This window comes from Thunnus albacares, chromosome 10 (genome assembly GCF_914725855.1).
Source record: "Thunnus albacares chromosome 10, fThuAlb1.1, whole genome shotgun sequence".
Lineage (NCBI taxonomy): Eukaryota > Metazoa > Chordata > Actinopteri > Scombriformes > Scombridae > Thunnus > Thunnus albacares.
The window spans coordinates 6,671,292-6,691,466 of NC_058115.1; the positions used below are offsets into that span (position 1 = coordinate 6,671,292).

Below are 20,175 nucleotides of genomic sequence, written 5' to 3' on the forward strand. Positions count from 1 at the left end.
AAGACACTTATGTTGAAAAGAAAGGTTGAGAGGATTGATTTTGACTGCCGAACAAGGGTGAAATGGAAAATGCACTCCACAAAACTCAGTTTAGCTATCTTTCTATTGGCAGAATAGTTTTGTGTGTGTATTTTTATTGGCTGACACAGGTCTTCAGTACTTAACTGACTGACATTTACTGAGAATACTGTATTCTGTCATGGGCATCAATGCATATACTACTACCATGATACAGATAAAAGTAAATGTATAAATGCCCCTAACGTACAGAGACACCATATAATTTCATTTTGCAGGAACAAAATTAGCTATTCATTTATAAGCTGTTCATTTATCAATTGGAAAGGTTAGATAAAGTGGTGCCATACATACACATATAGGTATAAACTGTATATATCAGCTGTGAGTGGTAGTCCATGAAGTCCTGTGTGTGCTGTGTTGTTCGCTGGCATCTATAATACTGATTAGTGTTCTAGGCCTGTATTACTTTATTACAAGAAATGTATGATTGCAATCCAACCCACACTACCAGTAACCCAAAACAATTATTAGCATGAAATATGAAAAACAGCTGAAAATTAATTGCGAGGAAATGTAATTTGCATCCAAAGTCACATTTTCAGTGTGACTCTACTGCTTGCCTTTTGGTTTGCATTCCTTACTTTTGCTCAGCCATCTTGAGTTTGGGTTTGCATTTGTTTCTGAGATTGGTCTTGTTCCTTTTTTACTGGCAAGTGAGTGGGATATGCTACTAGCATTTATGTATTAGCACTATCTAAAAGTTAAAATCAAAATATGTTTTCCCTGACAGTTTTATCACTTACTGAAGAAATGTTACAGCTGAAGATGGACAACCTTCTGGCGAGTAAGATGTGTAGAGTTCTTCAAGTTATTAAGTTACTAAGTCAACTTGCCAGCCTGTTAGCTAGTGTTGGCTTGTTATCTAGTTAGCAAAATAGCATTTTTGAATAAGGACTGCATCCGAAATGAATTCCTTGCTCACTTGCTCACTAGTGCTTACACAATAGACAGCTGTTTAGTGAGCAGTTAACTGGGATTTCAGACTCTGACACTGTTGCTGAACCACTTTGCACACTAAGGAAAGGCATCTGCCCAAAACGTCAGTGCTATGCTTGAATGAATAATTTAAATGGAGTGCTGTCCTACTTCTGATTTTTGATTTCAGACACTTATAAATAATCCTCATTATCTCAGGTATATTTTTGCACAACATAGCAGAAAACAATGTTACTTGCCATGGAAAGCCCTTTTTTCTTTCCATCGTGGGAGCACTATATAGTGCATAAATGTCTTACACACTGAGAATTTGGACACACAAATAACAATATACTTTGCTAGTAGTTATTCTGGACACAGCCAGTTCCCTTGATCTCCAGTATCCTCTGTAGAGTCATGTGTTGCTCTATGATGAGTGCACTGAGTTCCTGTTCATCCACTTTACTCAACTGCTCTGTTAACCCTTCTTAAGAACTACTTTACAAAACGTTCTGAATACAATTAGCTCTCTGCAAAGGCAAGTTGTCTTGGCTCAAGTCGAACGGATGCGCTGAAGTGTTTAAAGCTCAAACACCCCAGAGCACTTTAGCCATGAGTCCACATCTTCATTGTAGCACAGAGCTCTTGTGAGGATTAGAGGGGAACCACTCTAAAACTAGTGACACATTGGTCTGATGGGATTACCAGAACAGTTTGTTGAAGCTTTACTATAATTTACATTTTGACAAGTGTAATGCTTTTCATTTGGGTTATCATTAAACATTTCATCTTGTACATATTCCAAAGAGAATGAACACTATATATAAAACATGTCACTTGCTGTGGGCCAGATTACTTCTTATTGTACTAGGAAAGAGCTACTAAAGTAATCTTTAATGATCTGCATAATATAAATCAGTGATAGAGAATAATGAAAACAACATTTATTTATATCTTTACATCACTTTAATATTTTGAACACAATTGTTTGTCTCAAAGAAGACACCCAGATGGGCTGAAAATGAAATAGCCTATTTAGGTAAGCATGTGGTGGCTGAAGGATGGATGGATGAGAATGAAAGAATACCTGGCTGTCTAACAATAGATCCCTGCTTTCCACAGACTAAGGCTTCAATAAACAAGGCTTCAATCCCCCCTTGGCTTCCTGTGTAGACCATGTGTTTGATGGAGCTGGAAGCTCTGGCTCCATTGTCCTGCTGGTTTAAACAGAGAGACAGTGTGTGTGTGTAGGAGAGAGAAAGTGTATGCGAGTGTATGTTTGAGCCCCTCAGGACCAAATGAGAATGCCTGCCACTGGAAGGCAGCCATAACTATCACACAGGGGACACACACACACACACAAACACACTCTCTACTTCTATTTCTATCTCTGTCTATGTTTTTTTTCCACTCAAACACACGCTCGCACTCCCTTGGTCCCCATGCGTGTGTTTTTTGGGGTGTAATTACGTGATTTTTATGGCATAATCACTTAGTCCTAATAAAGCCAAGAGAGTCTTATGGGAAATTTGCATACACATACGCCTCCATTTCTCTCTCAAATACACACACACACACACATTTAGATCTGCACAGTTTATAGTCCATCATTGTAACTGTCAGCCTCTATCTCAGTAAATGATGTGTTAAAATAACCCAATGGGCCTCATGTGAGAACATTTTCATATTCTTCATCTAAAACTCTCTTACTTTTCTCTGTGAGGTTTACTCTTACGAGTGATCCAAGTCAGATTCAACAAAGTCTCTTAACGGCCCAAACTTAATCATAAATCACTTGTTTCAGCCTGATGAATGTCACCTGTTCATGAGGAGGTGCGTGTTAGTAAGATGGGATCATTTGCATAATCAATGCCCCTAAAACTGCCATATAAGGCTTTATGTTCTGTTCAGTCTGTGTTTTAATTCAAAGAAATGTTACCAAAGAGTAAAAACAAGAACTTCACACTGCAGAGCTTCAAGTTCTGTTTTCAGAAATCAGCAGACAAAAAGTGAATGAGTTTAGGAGTGTCAGTAGTAGGGGACCTGACACAGTTAATACAATGTACAGCAACACTGTACTGTGACAGAAATAAAGAGTGAATGCTTCGATGTGAAGTTTGATACTAAAAAACATCTTTCTAAAGAAAAACGCTCATGATGGGAGGCAGTCATGTGATAAAGAGATATTAGACAAGAGAATATTCTAGCCCACAGTAGGTAATTTAACACTGTCAACTGCAACACAAGATGATACTGTACAGAGACACGCAGAGTCATTTCCTAGCAACTACTGTAATATATGTTGCTATGTCACTAAAAATCATAAAGTCTAATAATCCTCTCATTAATTTGGCAGCCATGATGATGATAATATGGTGAACAGAATATTCATTTTTTGTATACATTTTTTTTAGTTATATATTTTATTTTACTTGATTTTGGTATCATGTTTAAACTCCAAATTCATTCAGATTAAGACATCATACTTCAAAGTCAAAAAAGTGTTTTCACCTTATGAAGAAAGGTGGAGACTATCTGTTCAGGACACATATGACAGGTCTGGACCACTCATATATTCTGTTGGTACCTGAGAGAAAATTACAGAAAAGTACAAGAAGATTGATGCCTCTTTAGGACAAATCTGTTCGTAGGATTGCTTCTTGCATGAGGTCCATTTTCTTTTTTCAGAATACAGGAAAATATTCCCTGATTGTGTGACAGGTGTGTCAGAGGGCAGCACGATACAAATGAAAAACTTCTGTACTTTGACTTTATATTTATTTATTACAGCATTTTGCTTGTACTAAAAGTTTTCACCTCTATTTGTAATGTGTTAGCAAGTATAGTATTTTCAATTGTTTATGATCTTTTGGTTGTATTTTTTATGTCAAGATACGGTTCCTAATAGAGGTCTCTTTGAATAATAATATCAATAATATCAAATGAATAGTTTTTTTGTTATATACCAATAATATTCCTGCTGACTTGTTGTGTGGCCATGGTACGTAATACAAGCAATTTAGCATTGCACTTCCATAAAGTTGTGGGGTGTACGAGAGACAGAATGGACCAAATCGATACAGCTGACTTTTAGTCTCCTAGCATGGGTCAAGCTCCAAAACCACTGGAGCCTACATTTCCCATAATGTAGCTTAAGAGTCTTTCTTAAACCCGCCCTGCTTTGTAAACATCTACATATTCACACCTCCAGTTTGTAACGCAGGCTTTCTATGAAACAATGTGGTAGACCCAAGTCCAGATAACCCTGATGACATCACTATGACATCATCCGGGGGGTGGGAGGGGGTGGGGGGTGGGGGGGGTATTATTTTTAAGACTTGACAGTCACCCTCCAGAACCACAGAGGTACTCCCTGTGATCAGCCAACTAGACTTCGTGTGTCAAATTGTTGGAGTTCCCCTTTAAGGTGATCTTGTAATATCTTATATTCCTTTATTGTTCTGTTATAGAGCTCATTAAATGTATAACTATTGATTTATTGATATTTTTCTATAGTTGTCACTTCACATATATAAAGCATTCCTGCTTTATCCTTTATAAGGTTTTTTGTTGCATCTTTCTTATTTGTGTTGCAGAACATCATGTAACCATGTACTGTAAGCAATGCACAACATTCTTTCTCCAAATGTGCAGCTCATGTCTCACAGCTGACCTTTGACCCCCTCTGGTGAAATTGAGTCTATAGTTTTTCATTTAACGTTTAAAAAAAATGTATAAACTAATTTTGTTATGAGTTGTTTACATCAAAATATGATTGTTGCACTGAAATCTGTGTGCATTTTATTCTGTGAGATAGAAGAAGATGGATCGTGTGTGACTGTGTTTTCACTCAACTTCAAAGTTTTTCAGCACTAATCCATACTTGCACTGTAGCCCACAGTCATCCACTTCCAGGTCAGGGTTACTGCTGGTGGGTTGATGATTGATATCTGTCTGAGGCAACTAAAGTAAACGTTCTCAGTTTAAATCTGCAGCTGAAAGAAAACTGTTTGTGAACCTAGATTATGTCTTATCTGAGGAGGAATAATTGTGTGGGATGGATGTGTGGGTTATGTCACAGTGTGTGTTTGTGAGTGTGCGTGCGTGCGTGTCAACACGACACAGTGGTTTTGAAGTTTCTTGGCTGTGATTTCCAAACTTCCAGAGCTTTTCTCCAGACATCAGAAATTTAAAGAGAAGCTCTTTGAAACCTCTTTTAGAAAGTCTTCAGAAATGTCTTCAGGGAATGATTGTGAACTGTGTGGTTATGTGTGCGTTTGTGTGTGAGAGAGACAGAGAGAGGGAGATAAAGTGAGAAGTCTCCCTTGATATCAAACACTTTCTTCAGTGGCATAGTTCACAGAGCTATGATGATGCATTCGTTTAATAAGGATACGTGTTGAGACCAGATTCAGAACTGGTTTCACTTCCGTATTTGATTGTGTGTGTATTTATCAGGATGTCACAGAATGGAGGAAGATAGTCTGGTCTGCTTTGTGCACAAACATAATCAGATGAAGAGGTGCGTCACACTTCCAAGGCCAAGGTGAAAATATAGCTAGTTTGTAACTTAAATTAATAATAAAAAGCATTTTTGTCTTGCAAGCTTCATAAAACAGAGTTACATCAGATGTACTGTATTTGATGAAGGCCCTGTAGCATTTTTAGATCAGCTATTTATTTCTGAGCTGCACCTCTCCAAAATGTTAAGAGCACAGTTTTGTTGCACACAAGGCTTCCCACAAAGGAAAAGATTATGTGAAGACATGAGTAGAAACAGGCAATAGTTTTAGTTTGTTCTTGAGTGTTAATGCCCCAAAACGACATATTCTTACACTCCAGTGACAGAAGCCCTCTAGTGTCTGTAGTAATTATGATGGGAGCAAAGAAGTAAATCAGATATTATTACATAGCGACTAAATCCGCATAAGAGGTCAAAGTGGATGGTTGACTCAAAAAGACTGAGTTCTCTGACTTTAACACAGGAGATCACTATTGGTTTCCTGTTTCCAACCACCACTGTTTTTTTAAAAAACATGACCACAATTGTCCCTTAAGTAGAAGTAAGGGTGTGGAGGTCCAGGTGGTGGATGGGTGTGTAGCAAGTCCGACTTTCATGCAGGAAAGTGGAGTTTGGGTTCCATCACAGAGCTGCAATTAACATTTGCACTTTTATTACCACAATCCTTCCCTAACAATCACCAAGTGTTTTAGTGAGAAGCCCCTCACTGCAGTGTGCAGTTCTGTCTCCTTCAGGTTCTCCTGAGGTCAGTGGCGGTATGCACCAAGTTGTTTGCAATCAGCCAGTAAACGGAGAGAAGAAAAAGAAGATGTTCAGCTGAAGTTCATGTCGAAAGTATCAAATGAAAGCACATCTACATAGATAAAAATATAAACCATGGAAATAAGTGAGGCTGTCATTATGCATAATGTACTTTGTAATATTCATGTTAGACCAGTGTAGTGGTATATTACATAACCAACTACCAAACAGATGTTGACATAGCGTTAATTATCACCCATGTGCACGAGCTAGCTAATTAGCAATAGCTAATCAAGCAAATCAAGTTTTAGTGTCATATAGACAATCATACACAGTATAACCAGTAATGAATTTCAGAACAATATAACCAGCACATAACATAGCATACATACATTACAGGTTTAGCAAGTTTTGAAGCAGAAGTAGTAGAAGAACAATTATCTTTCTATTCTTGACTGCAATAATTTGAGCAGCTTGTATCAAAGTCTGAGATGTATAGCATGAAGCTAAAAGTGTTAAAACACTCGTGCTGCTAGCACTTCATGTAACATTTCTTACAATCTTCAAAAGTGAAATGCATTTGTATTCAACGTATGCCTTTGGTCACGACTGTCAAACCTCAGATGGACAAAACTGCACACTGCAGTCAGGAGTACTTGAATTTATCTTCAGAAAAGTCTCTAAAGAAGAGATAACAGCATTAATCAGCAAGAACAGAAGAGGAAATATCAACTTTGGATATTTTTTTTTTTAAATCAAAACAACTAGCTAGCTGTCAAATGCTAACTGCTACCTGCTACTGTTACCATCATTCCAAAGGAGAAACTGCACTGAGGAAGCTAATGGAGGAGTTATTTTGTGAAGAAAAAAAGAGAAATTAAGGGGTCCTTGTTGGTCGTATTCTCTCTCTCTCTCTGTCCATGAACGTGTGATGGCAACGCAACCACCGTTTGCAGCAGCCTCTCCTAGTTCCAACTATGCAGTATCTTTGTCCATGTCTACATCGTGTGGCATGCAAGGGAAATATGTCTATGATTGTCAGTTTCTTTCAGCCATTTGTAACTTTTGCCATGAGAAATACTGGCTGGGAGCTAAATCAGCTTAGCGCACTTGGTCTGCTACACCCAGTGGACCCAAAGAAGACCACGGTCTTGCCTGGAGCTGTGCTGGAGAGGACACATCAAAAGTGGTGCGACAGGATGTGGTAGCGTGGAGGAGTGCAAGCTAGGCTAACTGTTAACCCATACAAACCGGCAGTTCCAACAGTCATGCTGCCTAATGTTTGATCTCTGGACAGCAGAATGGATTATATGACTCCCATCAGTGCCAGTTACTCGTTGACATGCAAGGGTTGTCTATATAGAACAGAGACATATACCTTTCTTTCTAAATGCACTTTAATGTACTGTGCTGCTAACTGCTCATTGTTTTTTCTCTTGGGATTTATATGTTTTTATCAAGGAACTTTATACAGTATATATTTATCCTTTCTGCAAATGTATCCTTCCTGCAAATACACAAGAAATGACAATAAACTAAATCTTGAATCTTGAATCTAGTGGGCTACTTTAACTATAGTTTATTTGTCATGACCACTATCTTTAATGTGGGATTTGCAGAAATGTCTAACATCAACATTCTTGTTTGGTGATAGGGTTATTTGACAATGACCAATCCTTAAAACCCTGCAAGTTTTCATAGTTGTTCAACCTTGACTGTTACCGAACATTGTTATTTCACAAACGAGAAAAAAAGATAAGTCCACAGTGTGCTAAAGTGTACATGCAAGCATTTTTGATTTCAAGAATTCATGCTTGTTCTGTCCTGATCTTGGCCTCTGACCTTCCTGTGAATGAGGGCCAGCAGGAAATATATTTAATAGATTTTTTTCTGTATTACATTTCTATATTGACAAACTGAGACATCACGGGCCATTCTTATTCATTTGGTCTCTTACCCTGACATGCCTGAATTTCCTCTGGACCCTTCCAAATGTTAACAACCAGATCAAATTTCAAAGAATCCACGGCATCAGGCATCAGAGAAAAACTTTCTTTCCTTCAATCCTAAAAACTTCTAGATATATATTTTTTCCTCTGATGAAAGTAATATTTCTTTCTGGTGTCCCCGTTTTGCCCCTGTTTTCAGTCCGTGCCAGGAGAAACTTTATTTTTTATACAATTCTCATTTCAGCTCAGTCCCAATGATGAACCCAGCTCTGACAGAAGTTGTGAGGACAGGCTGTGACAGAGCACATATAGAATAAAGACTAAAGCATCCTAGTGCTAAATGAACAAGGCAGGGTTGAAAATGAAACACACCAACTATCCTCTCTCTGTCACTTGTTATGTTTCCATCCAACTGTCAGGGGAACTCAGCACAACTCTTGAAATGCCACTAAAACTAAAACAAGAATTACATAAATGTGTTACACCCAGAGTTGATTTGAATAAAAAGCCTTTTATAATGCAGGCTGGAGCTGCATCAGGAAAAGAAACATATTTGCATTACGCAGTTTGTTACTGTTGTTAAATGTCAGCTAATGTGATATTTTATACTGAAGGTGATAATGAAACAAACCTGGTAATGCTTTAATATACCAACTAATCGTCATGAAGTGAAGATTTATGCAGGGGAAGAGAAGGTTTGACATTTCCGAGAGTTATAATTGGGCAGATATTTAAAATGCGTCGCTCAATGTTTATGGCATAATGAATTTACGGACAAAATACGACACCACCTCAAGCAAGTACAAGTCTTTTATGATAATCAGAAAATGATGATATTTGCTGTTTTGCTGTCTAATTTAATAAGGGTGTGACTTGTACAGGTGTCCTTGCCAGAAAAAACAATGGCAAATGACATTTGTTCAAACACTTTAAATATCCTATGCTGACATCTTCCCGATAAGCAACCTTGTGGAAATGCAATTAACGACAGTCCTCTCTGAGAATCAAAGGAGGAAGTAGTGTGATGTTACACCACTGCAAAACTTTACAAGTTCTCCAAATGAAATGGCAAAATACATCCAGTATGCAAGTTCATTCTTGATCTAGGAAATAGTAACTTTCAACTGTATCAGTCTGTCTTCATTAGCAGATATGGATCTGTTGACAATAGCAGTTTGACATTGTGTCATACGACTACTTTTATGGTCGATAATGAATTTTCATGCTTAACTTTTTAGGTTAACAGACCAAAAAAAAAAAACCCAAAAATGCAATGGTCAACAGATCCATCTCCATGACAACTAATAAAAAACAGTCTGATATGGTTGAAAGCTCTGGGAAAAAGCTCATAAGTGGACACTGAGTTGGCTTTGTTGGAAAAAAGAGATCATTTGCCATTGCCTTAAAGAAACACCCTTATTAGCATTTTCTAATCAGATGCATTTATGGCAGGATGACATCATCATTGCCTCCCAAATCTGGATCTGCCACCTCCATGTTTAATGTCTGTTTAGGTTTTAGCAACTAAAACCACTATGTTAAAGTCAGGGAAAGACAATTCAAAGAAAACAAAATTGCTGGTAGAAGGTGTCTGTCTATGTAATCGTCTATTGCGTCTTTATATTGACTTTGTATGTAATTGTGCCAGGTGGATGAATGAGTAAGCAAAGCGTGACTTTGACACGGGAAACCAGCTTTTGCATCACTTTTAGTTGTTTGAAGTAGAAATGCTCATAAAGTAAATGTTGTTTACAGTATAAGTTACAACAAAAATAATTTTTCTGGAAAGATGCAGGAAGCTGATGTTCTGTGTTGCTCATAAAAAACCCCTTGTGTTGAATCTAATCAAAACAGTTGCATTTGAATCAGCTCAGGTTATGTGCTACCCATACACAGAGTGATATTGATCAATTCACAATCAATATGTTTTCATTCTTGTTCATTCCTTATTCTAAGGCATGTGTGATTTGATATAATGGCCCTATCTGCCTTAGCTAACCAATTATACTGGTCTGTCTTCAAAATGCTTGGATGAAAATCCTGTTACTTTCTCTCTCTCCCTCTCAGACACACACTATCCCTCCTCTCCTTATGTCATCTTTCTGTTTTCTCAGTCTGCACCAAACAATTAGAGGAAGTGGAGACGCTGACTTGCCTTGCACTAGCTTCAAAAAGAGACTCCTAGCTGTGTCAAACAAAAATAAAAGCAAAGAAAACTTCCAAGTCAACAGTAGCTACTACCTGCTGGATTTTGTGACAATGGGAGATATAGATCTTTTTACCATGTCACTGGCCACCATCATTACACAAGGGGAAACATGCTGCAACTTAAGAAAACACATGCAAATAGACAAAACACAAGCTTAAGTTAAGTAAACATCTTCATCAATTTCACAACACATGCACAGTATTTAGAAAATGCGCAGCAAATACTACAACACAATACATTACAGAAACGTCAACGGATGTGTTTCCAGAGGACACTTAAGAGTGATAAACATGTCAATAACTCATAAGTGAAATGTTGTTAAAACACAAATGATGCCTCTTTCCTACTGTAGTGAGGTAGACAACGCGCTACAACCTTATAAAATGAGCCTTCCTCTGAGCTGGACAAATAACAATGTTCTCTATGTACAGCTGGCTGTGAGACAAGGGCGCAGGGACCATGTAAAAAGTGCAACACCAAAAAGAGATACCTCAAACAATATTCAATAACCCCTAAACCTTTTTTTTCCAAACTAAGTGTTGTAGTATAACCAACACGAGACCATTGATATGTGAAGTGATTTTACATAGTGAAGTTATTGAATATTGTGCTGCACACTCGTCTCACAGCCAGTTGTACATAGATAACAATGCACAAGCTACCCAGATCTTTACGACATGAGGCAGTAGTGCTCATGGGAAATGCAGGCTTCATTCTGGGAAACGGCACTTTTTTTTTTGTCCAAAATCAACACAAAATGAAAGTTCCTCGTAGTAACTTAATGTAAAGACAGTGTTTAAAGCACTTTGACATTTTTGTGATCTCCTGCATGTTGAAGTCAGTCAAATTGTGCATGTTTCTCTCCTTTGTTCTTCTTTGATATAACACAATTGTCAGACTGTGTGTTTGTGTGTGTGTGTGTGTGTGTGTGTGTGTGTGTGTGTGTGTGTGTTTGTGTAAGAACAAAACAATTATTAAGAATGCCATTAGTCCTGTAGTGAGACCTATTTTAACTAGGACCTCACTTAAACCCTTTTTATCTATCCCTACCTCTGTCTGTCTATTCATTTGGAGTCTGCAGCCTCCTTGGAAACAAGCAAATGAGAGTGCTTTTAACCACACACAAACACACACGTGCACGTGCACACACATACACACACACACACACTCGTGAAGGCCTGGCAGCATTGATTTGCTCTGTTGCTCTGGTCCTGTTTGCAATTCAGCACCTTGATTTGTGCTAGTGGGGACACCAAGTCAGAGGAGATGTTAATTTGATTTAGCCAGTGGCTTTGTTGCATCAGGGGAAACGCCACCGGAAGCAATGCAGCATCAGTCTTCATCTTAATAACAAATTAGATATCCAGCTGATATTATGCCTGTTTTTTGAAATTCTCTTTCTCTTTGCCTCCGTCAGTCTCGCTCACTCTTTATCTATTGCTAAGACATAAGACTGTTTTTATTTCTCGAGTCATTTTATCCCCCAGCCTTTTATTTTCTTATTTCTACCTTTTCTGGCTTTCTGTGCCTCCCTTGTGACACACACATACACACACACACACACACACACACACACAAAAACATCATTATTGTTTATTCTGTACATTAATTATATATGTGAGGTTTCTAAAATATTAAAAAATGATATTATATGCAGATGATACAAATTTATGTTGTTCTGGTAAGAACTTCTGGATACAGTTGAAAAAGAATTGAAAATGCTAAACAGTTGGTTTGATTCTAATAAACTAACACTGAATAAAACTAAATTTATGTTGAAAATGAAATTAAATTTCTTGGAGTGATAATAGATATAAATTATGGAAGGCTGGAAGCCACATATAAATTATACCAAAGCTAAAATGTCAAAGTCAATTGCAATATTACATAAAGTTAAAGATCTTCTCATGTTCCCTTGTGGCCCCATATAGAACTTACTAAGTGGAAGTGTGTGGAAATACATATAAAACACTACTAATCCAATGTTCATTCTTCAAAGGAAAGCCGTATTAACTGTAAACAAAACTACTTACAGAGAAGCAACAAACTCACTCTTTATTAAATTAAAGGCTCTAAAATGTAATGATTTGGACTTTAAAACGATTCAAATTATATATAGAGTAAAAAAACAATTATTACCTTGAAGTATCCAATAGTTGTTTAAAAAGAGAAAAGTTTGATATGATTTGAGAGGAATTTGCATATTCAAAAGACACTTGGTGAGGACTACTCAGTAGAGTCACTCAGTAAGTCAAAAAAAAAACGTACTGAACAAATGGTGTATGCAGTGAAGTGAATTTTCGCCTTGTGTCATTTGCACAAGTGGACCATGATTTTATTTCCCCCAAAATCCAATGTACCCATTATATGTTAGCTGTAAGCCAGCAAGCAACGGATGCACCAACCTTGTCTGTGGGAGTTTGCCTGTGTGTTTGTGTTCAGTTCAGCTTCTAACTAAACTCAGAATTCAAAAGAAACTCTGGTTCTTTCTATTATTTCTATCCAGCTTCTCCTTTTCCATCTTGTCTCTGTACATTTATGAAGTAGATTTATAAAGCCCTGGAAAATGCATCTTCACATCAGTTTGTGTCCCCCTGGGTGAATTTGCATCTACGTTGTCTTTGTATTGACTTTGTACGTGATTGCACCATCTAGAATTCGCTTCACTTTCTGTCTGAACACACAGTGAGATGTAAAGTGTATTGTCCCTGGTTTGATTCCAGCTGGAAACCTTTGTTACATACATCCCTCCGTAGCCCTGAGTTTTGTTGCTCACTCCGACATTTACTTGTTTTGAAATGGACAGGGGAGGGATTTTCAATGCAGCTAGAGTGCAATGCAATTTAGGTGTCAAAGACAACATGGCCACTTCCTCAAACCAGGTCTGAGCATAGAGGGAACAATCTGTGTTTGTGTCTGGAGTTAATATATTCATCTAGTTCAGAGTCTCCAAAATCAAATAAAACCATCCAATGCCTGTTGGTCCTTCCCGTTTCTGTTTGATATGAGTCTTTTACAGAGTAGAAACACTTACATGCACATCAGAAATCCAATTTTAATGTGATTAAGGCAATGAAACAAGTAAAGCACAGTCTGCACTTGGCTAGATTAAGCAATTCGCCTAAATGTGCCAACATCTTCTTTCCGGAAGTTTGAAGTTTTTCTTTTTTGGTTGACTAAATTCTTATTATCATGCAAAGACACCAGCTCAGGTATGTCCCCTCCATCTGCAACACCTCATCCAATTTGAGTACATTGATTAAATCTTACAGAACCAGCACCAGGCTGTAACAAAAAAAGTACAGGAACATCTGTGCTTTTGTGCCCATCAAGCTGCTGGTTATAATTCTGTATTCCACATAACTTCCAAGGTTGTAGAGGTCAAATCATTGCAATGATATTCTAGGGACACAGTGGCCACAGTGGTTTATACAGGCTAGGTTTTCATACAAGGTTTCTTTTCACTAAACATCGCTGAACTTCTCATAGGACCGTCCATTTCTGAAAGGTTTCCCAAAAGAGTAGCACCTGAAGTATTCTATGTGTAATTGCTGGAGATAGAGGTCTTTGGTTGTAACAAACAACATGACATGCTTGAGCAGTGACATGGCTGTAACTGTGTTATTTAAATATGATAGCTGTGTCACAAGAACAATCTTTGACGATGAAATAGAATATTGCAGGTTAAAATAGACATTTCAGGGTGCATATTTGCTGTTTTACACACTCCCAATTTTGTCCAATGGAGCATCTGGACAAGGACAAGATATGACATGATCATTTTGTACATTGGAATGAAACATTTCACTTTGGTCACTTGTGCTGAAATGGACGGGTGCGTGAAATGGAGTGTGACACACTTTCTTCCTATATGAAATGATCTTTTTACAGTGATAACATTTTGTTGCAAATTAATAAAACATCATTTTAGGAGACAGTGAACAGTAATGTAGACAGAACATAGACAGAAACATGAGGTCCAAATTATGCTTTCAGGAAGGCTGCTGAAGACCTTTAGTTATATGTTCATGCAGTTCACCATGAGCATATAACTGTAGCCACGCCCTAAAGCATTAGGGCGTGGCTACACTGATTATTACCACAGCAACAATGCTGGTTACGTATGTGATGTAATGTAACCCAAGAATAGGAGTATAGGCGTAGCTGTTGCCATTTGGTGTTTTCAGTTCATGAAAGTTAATTGTAACATTTTGGTTGCCTAAAAAGTCTTGTTCAGCATTTGGCTGTACTAAAAGACCCTCTAAGGAATCAGCTGTTCAGTTTATCTGGTAAGTACATTTTGTTTTAAGCCTGTTTCTTGCTAGCCAAAATTAGCATTAGCAATATCACAGTTAGCCATAGACTGCAAATGCACTGTGCTAACTAAGCTAGCAGCTAACGCTATCGCTAGGGTCAGCTCCACCCTCTTGTCCAAATATGATTACTTCTGGCTCCAAAAAAACAAGATGGCAACAAGATGGCTGAACTCGAGGCTTCAAAACAGGAGTCCATAAACCAATGGGTGACATCATAGTTGCTACGTCCATTAATTTTTTACAGTCTATGGTATATTCCTATTCCTTACCTTAACATAACCCCAGTTAAACACTGTTAGTCGAGATCATGAAGTGGTATAAAGTAGAAAACAAATAAATGATGGAACACAGCAAAAACCATTTTCCCTTATGCTCAATGCAAAACTAAATGGGGAGACCAATTTGATGAGTCATTCTTAACCAAGTGGTTTAAATCAAATATGAATGTCCCCAAATTTGTCATAGTCCAGAAACTTATCACATAACATAAATTGTTAGTTAATGGTAGCTAGTGGCTTAACTGTTAATGTTTATGTTAACATTACACATATATATGTGGGAATGGGAGAAATCTTGCTCTACTGCTGATGTCCAGCATGATGACGGAGACATTGGGAAATGTTGAGTCTTGTTTATTCGCTGGGTCACATGTAGTTTTAAATGACAAACCGTCTTTTAAGGGCACAATGGCAAGTTCAAACAGGGCATGCCAAATTGGCCGTGTAGGTAGTCAATTTTAGAAGGGGCATTATGGCCACACTCCAGGGCATCCACGGTTCTGGCCATTTGGGTGTGGTATAATTCCTGCCCCATATTCAGAAACTTCACAAAAGTAATTGGTGCTGTCCTAGAAAATGGAAATCGCTGGACCCTTTTTGTGGGTAGTCTGTCCTTTGCAAAATTGTGAGAAAACCTTGGTCTGTATTTTCCACCACAGCACTTGTAACTGGTGTTGTGAATAGTCAACCATATCCATACCTAAATCTGGCCTCAAATGTATAGTAATTATCTTTATACTTACCTGCTATGCCTATTTTAAGAAGAAAAAGATGATTTGTCCAAAAAGTCATTCTAAAACATCATTAAATTTGTCTTAAAAATGTCTGGTTTAATTATCTAATAGCTGATTAATTATGCAATACTAACTGTTCTTTCTTGTTAGTTAGCAGCATATCAAATAGACAACTTGTACATGGGCTCATTGGGAGAGACTGAAAAAAGGAAGACATAAATCATGAAGAACTGAAGGTAATGAATTCAGTTAATAAAACTGAAGGAGTTAAAAATGTTCAAGAAATCTGTTTAAGGTTTATCAGTGTAGATGGTGCTTTTTACATTTTTCCAGACTGCAACCTTTCATTGCAAATGTTTATAGATGTTAAAAGGCATGCTGCCAAGTTAGTAAGAGCTTTTTAAATATAAAGAGGAGCTTTTAAGACCTCCTCTTTCAGCAGGGAGCAAAAGTACAGTTTCAGTGAACATATGGTCTCTAGGAGTTGTACCATTTATTGGTCTTTGAACAGGGCAGTGTTTCTGCAATGTTACTGCAATGGCTATATCACCACTTTATGATGTTTCATCTGTATAACTAATTTAATCTAATGCTCATGATTTTTACATTTTGGTATGTGAACAGAGTCAGTTTGAATAGAGTGTGTTTGCACTGTAAATATTAGGAGAAAATCATATTAGCTATGTCAAAATTCTTCTAAATTACTCAAAAAGTGAATGCTGTAAATTTAACTTATCAATACAACTGTTTTTGCAGCTCTTGTCTTTGCCTCAGCAAAGGAAAGCACCCTGACATGGACATGGTGTGATGTACCAAATCCTTGTCAGCAGGACATACACTTGTGGGGCATCAATGTGCTAATGGTTAGTTATGTCCTTCTTTGTTTAGAAATTGTGGTCATTATGGTTTCCATGTAATTTTAAAGATCCTTTTTTGATCTTCAGATGCCAACCTAGATTTTGATTTCCACTGATGGGAAAATATTTTGTTAATAGATTCAACCTGACTTATGTTTCAGTTTGCTTAGGCTCTGCTTGCGGATTACGAACAGGATAGCCCCACACTGAGGTCACAGCTCTGCTACAAGCTGTTTTCTGCTTTCAATTTTAACATTCATGAAAATGTCCCTGTATAATTCCAATTTCATTGAAAATAATTGACATGTTTAATTATTTTCCCACAGATTGTACCAAGAGGTGCACTGTATGCTGGGCCATTTTAGGAAAAGACAAGGTAATTAGTGAGAACACATGACTATCTGAGGAAAAAAATACAGATAAGCAGAGACACTCTAATATTTTTAGGTTCAGTGTCAGGGATGCGGTGGCCAATGCCATCTAAGATGCTGGCAAACAACTTGTGCCATCTGTCTACTTTGGAAAAGTAAGGAAATTACTTTTTTTTTTTTTTTTTTTACCTTACTCAGTAAAACCAAAGGATGTGTCTAGTGAAAAAATTAAAGTAAAGCAAAGTTGGTGCTGCTTTGAAGTTCAACTCTGTTCACACATAAATCAATAAGAGTGTTAAGCAGTAATCTGAATAAGTGGTATTACTCATAATAGTAACTCATATTGATCTCAAACCAAACTATATTAATTTTTGCTGTTTGCCTGTTTCAACTAATGACAGAGGAAACTGAAGTGATAAGAGCAAGCACAGCAAGGAATGACACTGTGGAGATGCAAGAAGACAGAGGACAGAGTGAACCAAAAGATATGAAAGACCAGTCAAATGACAAGGAACAAAAGACAAGTCAGAAACAGGGCAAGCAAGACCCAAAAGAGAAAGAAAAAAAATGAGGTGAAAATATATGAGAAAGAAAAGAGGAAGGAAGAAATAATATATATAGATATATGAATCTTTATAAAATATAAATGATAAAATATAGGAGAAATGCAGGAGAACTCTCCCTGAAATTGTGCTGAATCTACCAAAAAAGGCCAGAACAAAGGTCAGCATTTTCAGCGCACTCACTGTGGAGGAGGCTTCTGACTTAGCCAGCGGTCTAAATGAAAGTCAGACACAGTTGAACCAGAGTTGGTACGTAAACACATCAGTGATGAAAATGCAGATGTTACAAGGCAAGTTTTATAAATGTAATGTTACCTTTTTGCTACATGATCTGACATCACAGGCTCTGAAACTGCAACCACCACCACCCCTCTTGCCACCTACTTTTTTAATTTCGGAAAAATGCTGAGTATTACGAACATGCATTCTAAATCTGACTTCAGCTTGCTGACCCACACCTTTGGCCCCGAGGCAGTTGATGGGGTTCTAGGATTTCTGATCGAGAGTAAAAGAAAGAAAGAAATATTACAAAATACAAAAAAAGATACTTTCCCACTTACCCTATCTGTCAATCCAGAGAGTTTCTGTGTGGTTTGGTGAGGCTTCCAGTCACTCTGCCTTCACCCGAATATAATGGAACTGGATATTGTTTTGTTAATCTAAAACTGAAAAATTACATGAGGAAAAACTCAACAGCTCTTTCCAAAACCAATGTCATGGATACTCACTATGATCCACAGGATGAAGAGTTTGGAGACAACGAACAAACTATCTATCTGCATGTGTTTCAGAATGCCGAAGTTTGTACATCTCTGAATTGCAGTGTGTTCTGCATCATCATATAAACTTCTGTTCTGTTAAAATTATTAAGATGTTCTCTTAAAATTTTTAAATGTGTTTATACAATAGAGAGAAAGGACTGATTAAAAAGACAAAAACATCTGATTGTCAACTTTTTATTCATCTTTAATACATTTGTCTTAATGAAATTGTAAAATGTGAGTTGATGGAATTATAACTTGCAGTAAACAGTTCAAAGACTTAATAAATCATCAAAGTCATTGAATACTTCTGTTATGTGGAGCTGAGCTAGTGAACCCAAGGGCGTGACACAGAGAGGTGAGGAGACTGGAGTAAGATAAAGATGAATATTTATTGCAGTGTTGAAGGGATGGGATGTTGAGCCAGGGATGAGCGGAACAGAGCGGATGACTGGGTGCGTGGAGATGCGTGGCTGGTTGTGCTCATGTCCCTGCGGTGTCCACACTGCGGCTGTCAGGGACTCAAACGGCCGGAACAAACAGTCTGACAGCAGCGGGAGCAACAACGCAGTAAATTAACGTTAAATAAAGATAAATGAGTTGGTCTTACCAAAAGCTGGCCATGCGAGACCAACGGAGTTAGAACTTCACGCATCCACGGGAAAAGGCAGATATAAGAAGATAATTCTCTGGATTAAAATGTCATATCATATTATTAAAGAAAGCATTTTTGCACGCTTACCTTGTTCCCCTCTGCATACAGTATGCATGTGAGTGGGCAAGGAGCCGCGCTTTTGTCGTAAAGCGAGTCGTAAAGCTATGACATCACAATAACATGATCGGTCAGTTGCAATGATGGTCCTGGAGCAACATTAATTATGACATAAGAACAACACCAACACAGTGATATCAGATCATGCACAGGGTCAACATGGCAGTGATGGTCCTCGATCAACACTAGTGCTTCAATCTTGCAAAAAAAAAAAAAAACTTGTTTTGAACAGGCTGTATAAAAGGAAGGAAAATGTTTTCATGACACATCTTTGTGTGACTCATAACAGTAAACGAGTCAGTATTAAAGGATAAGTCTGGTGTATTTTTTATTATTTCTATAAAGTTATGTTATTGTCAGCATGTCCTATATGAAAAGAGCAAAAAAAGATTTAGCTTACTGGCAAGCTTACTTGTTAGCATAGCCTACCTCGTTAGCAAACTAACTTGCTAACCCTGCAGTAGCTCATATAGCTAAAGCTCTAGGTAGGTATTAGACTATAAAGATTAAATATTAATGACTCAAAGACATGCTGTTAAGGATTTTGTTCAGTTTTGGTGAGGATTTTGTTCAATTGTATTCACTTCAATTTTGAAAACTTAAGCTTTCCTCCGAAGAAGCACAAAGGAATTTTGAAAGACGCACAGGAGCACACTGATGATGTCAGAGGGCTGTGATTGGTTGATCGCAATGTTGATCCAGGAACAAAATGTGGGGTGTTGATCTAGGAGCATGTCCTACTTGGCTTAATCACGTCATGCGCGTGTTGGTGTTCAGTTAAGTGCTGCTATCAATCTTCATTGAGCTCTTTCAGCAGGAGGACTGAGACTACCTTTCTTTATCAGCCACACACGTCCATCTGTCCCTGTCAGAGAGAGTGAGAGGTAGAGAGATACGGAGAGGTAGAGAGGGAGTGTGTTCGTATCCCAGTAAATGTGCATGTGTGTTTAGTTAAGGCCAGAAGAGAGTGCCAGCTTAATTGGCCTTGGCTGGGCAGGGAATGTGACAGGAAGAATCAGGCTGTGTGTGTGTGTGTGTGTGTGTAGAGTAATCATAAGGACTGGCAGTGTTCCTTTGTAGGAACCATGCTGAAGACCCCATTTACA

At 37.8% G+C, this 20,175-nt stretch overlaps 1 long non-coding RNA gene across 1 annotated transcript; it reads left to right on the plus strand.

The window, feature by feature from the left end:
• Window positions 1–15,342: 15,342 nt before the first annotated feature.
• LOC122990644 lies at window positions 15,343–18,427 on the plus strand. Its single transcript, XR_006405430.1, has 6 exons — window positions 15,343–15,981; window positions 16,502–16,608; window positions 16,764–16,813; window positions 16,929–16,978; window positions 17,050–17,128; window positions 17,375–18,427. It is a non-coding gene; the product is annotated as an uncharacterized LOC122990644 (long non-coding RNA).
• Window positions 18,428–20,175: the final 1,748 nt, after the last annotated feature.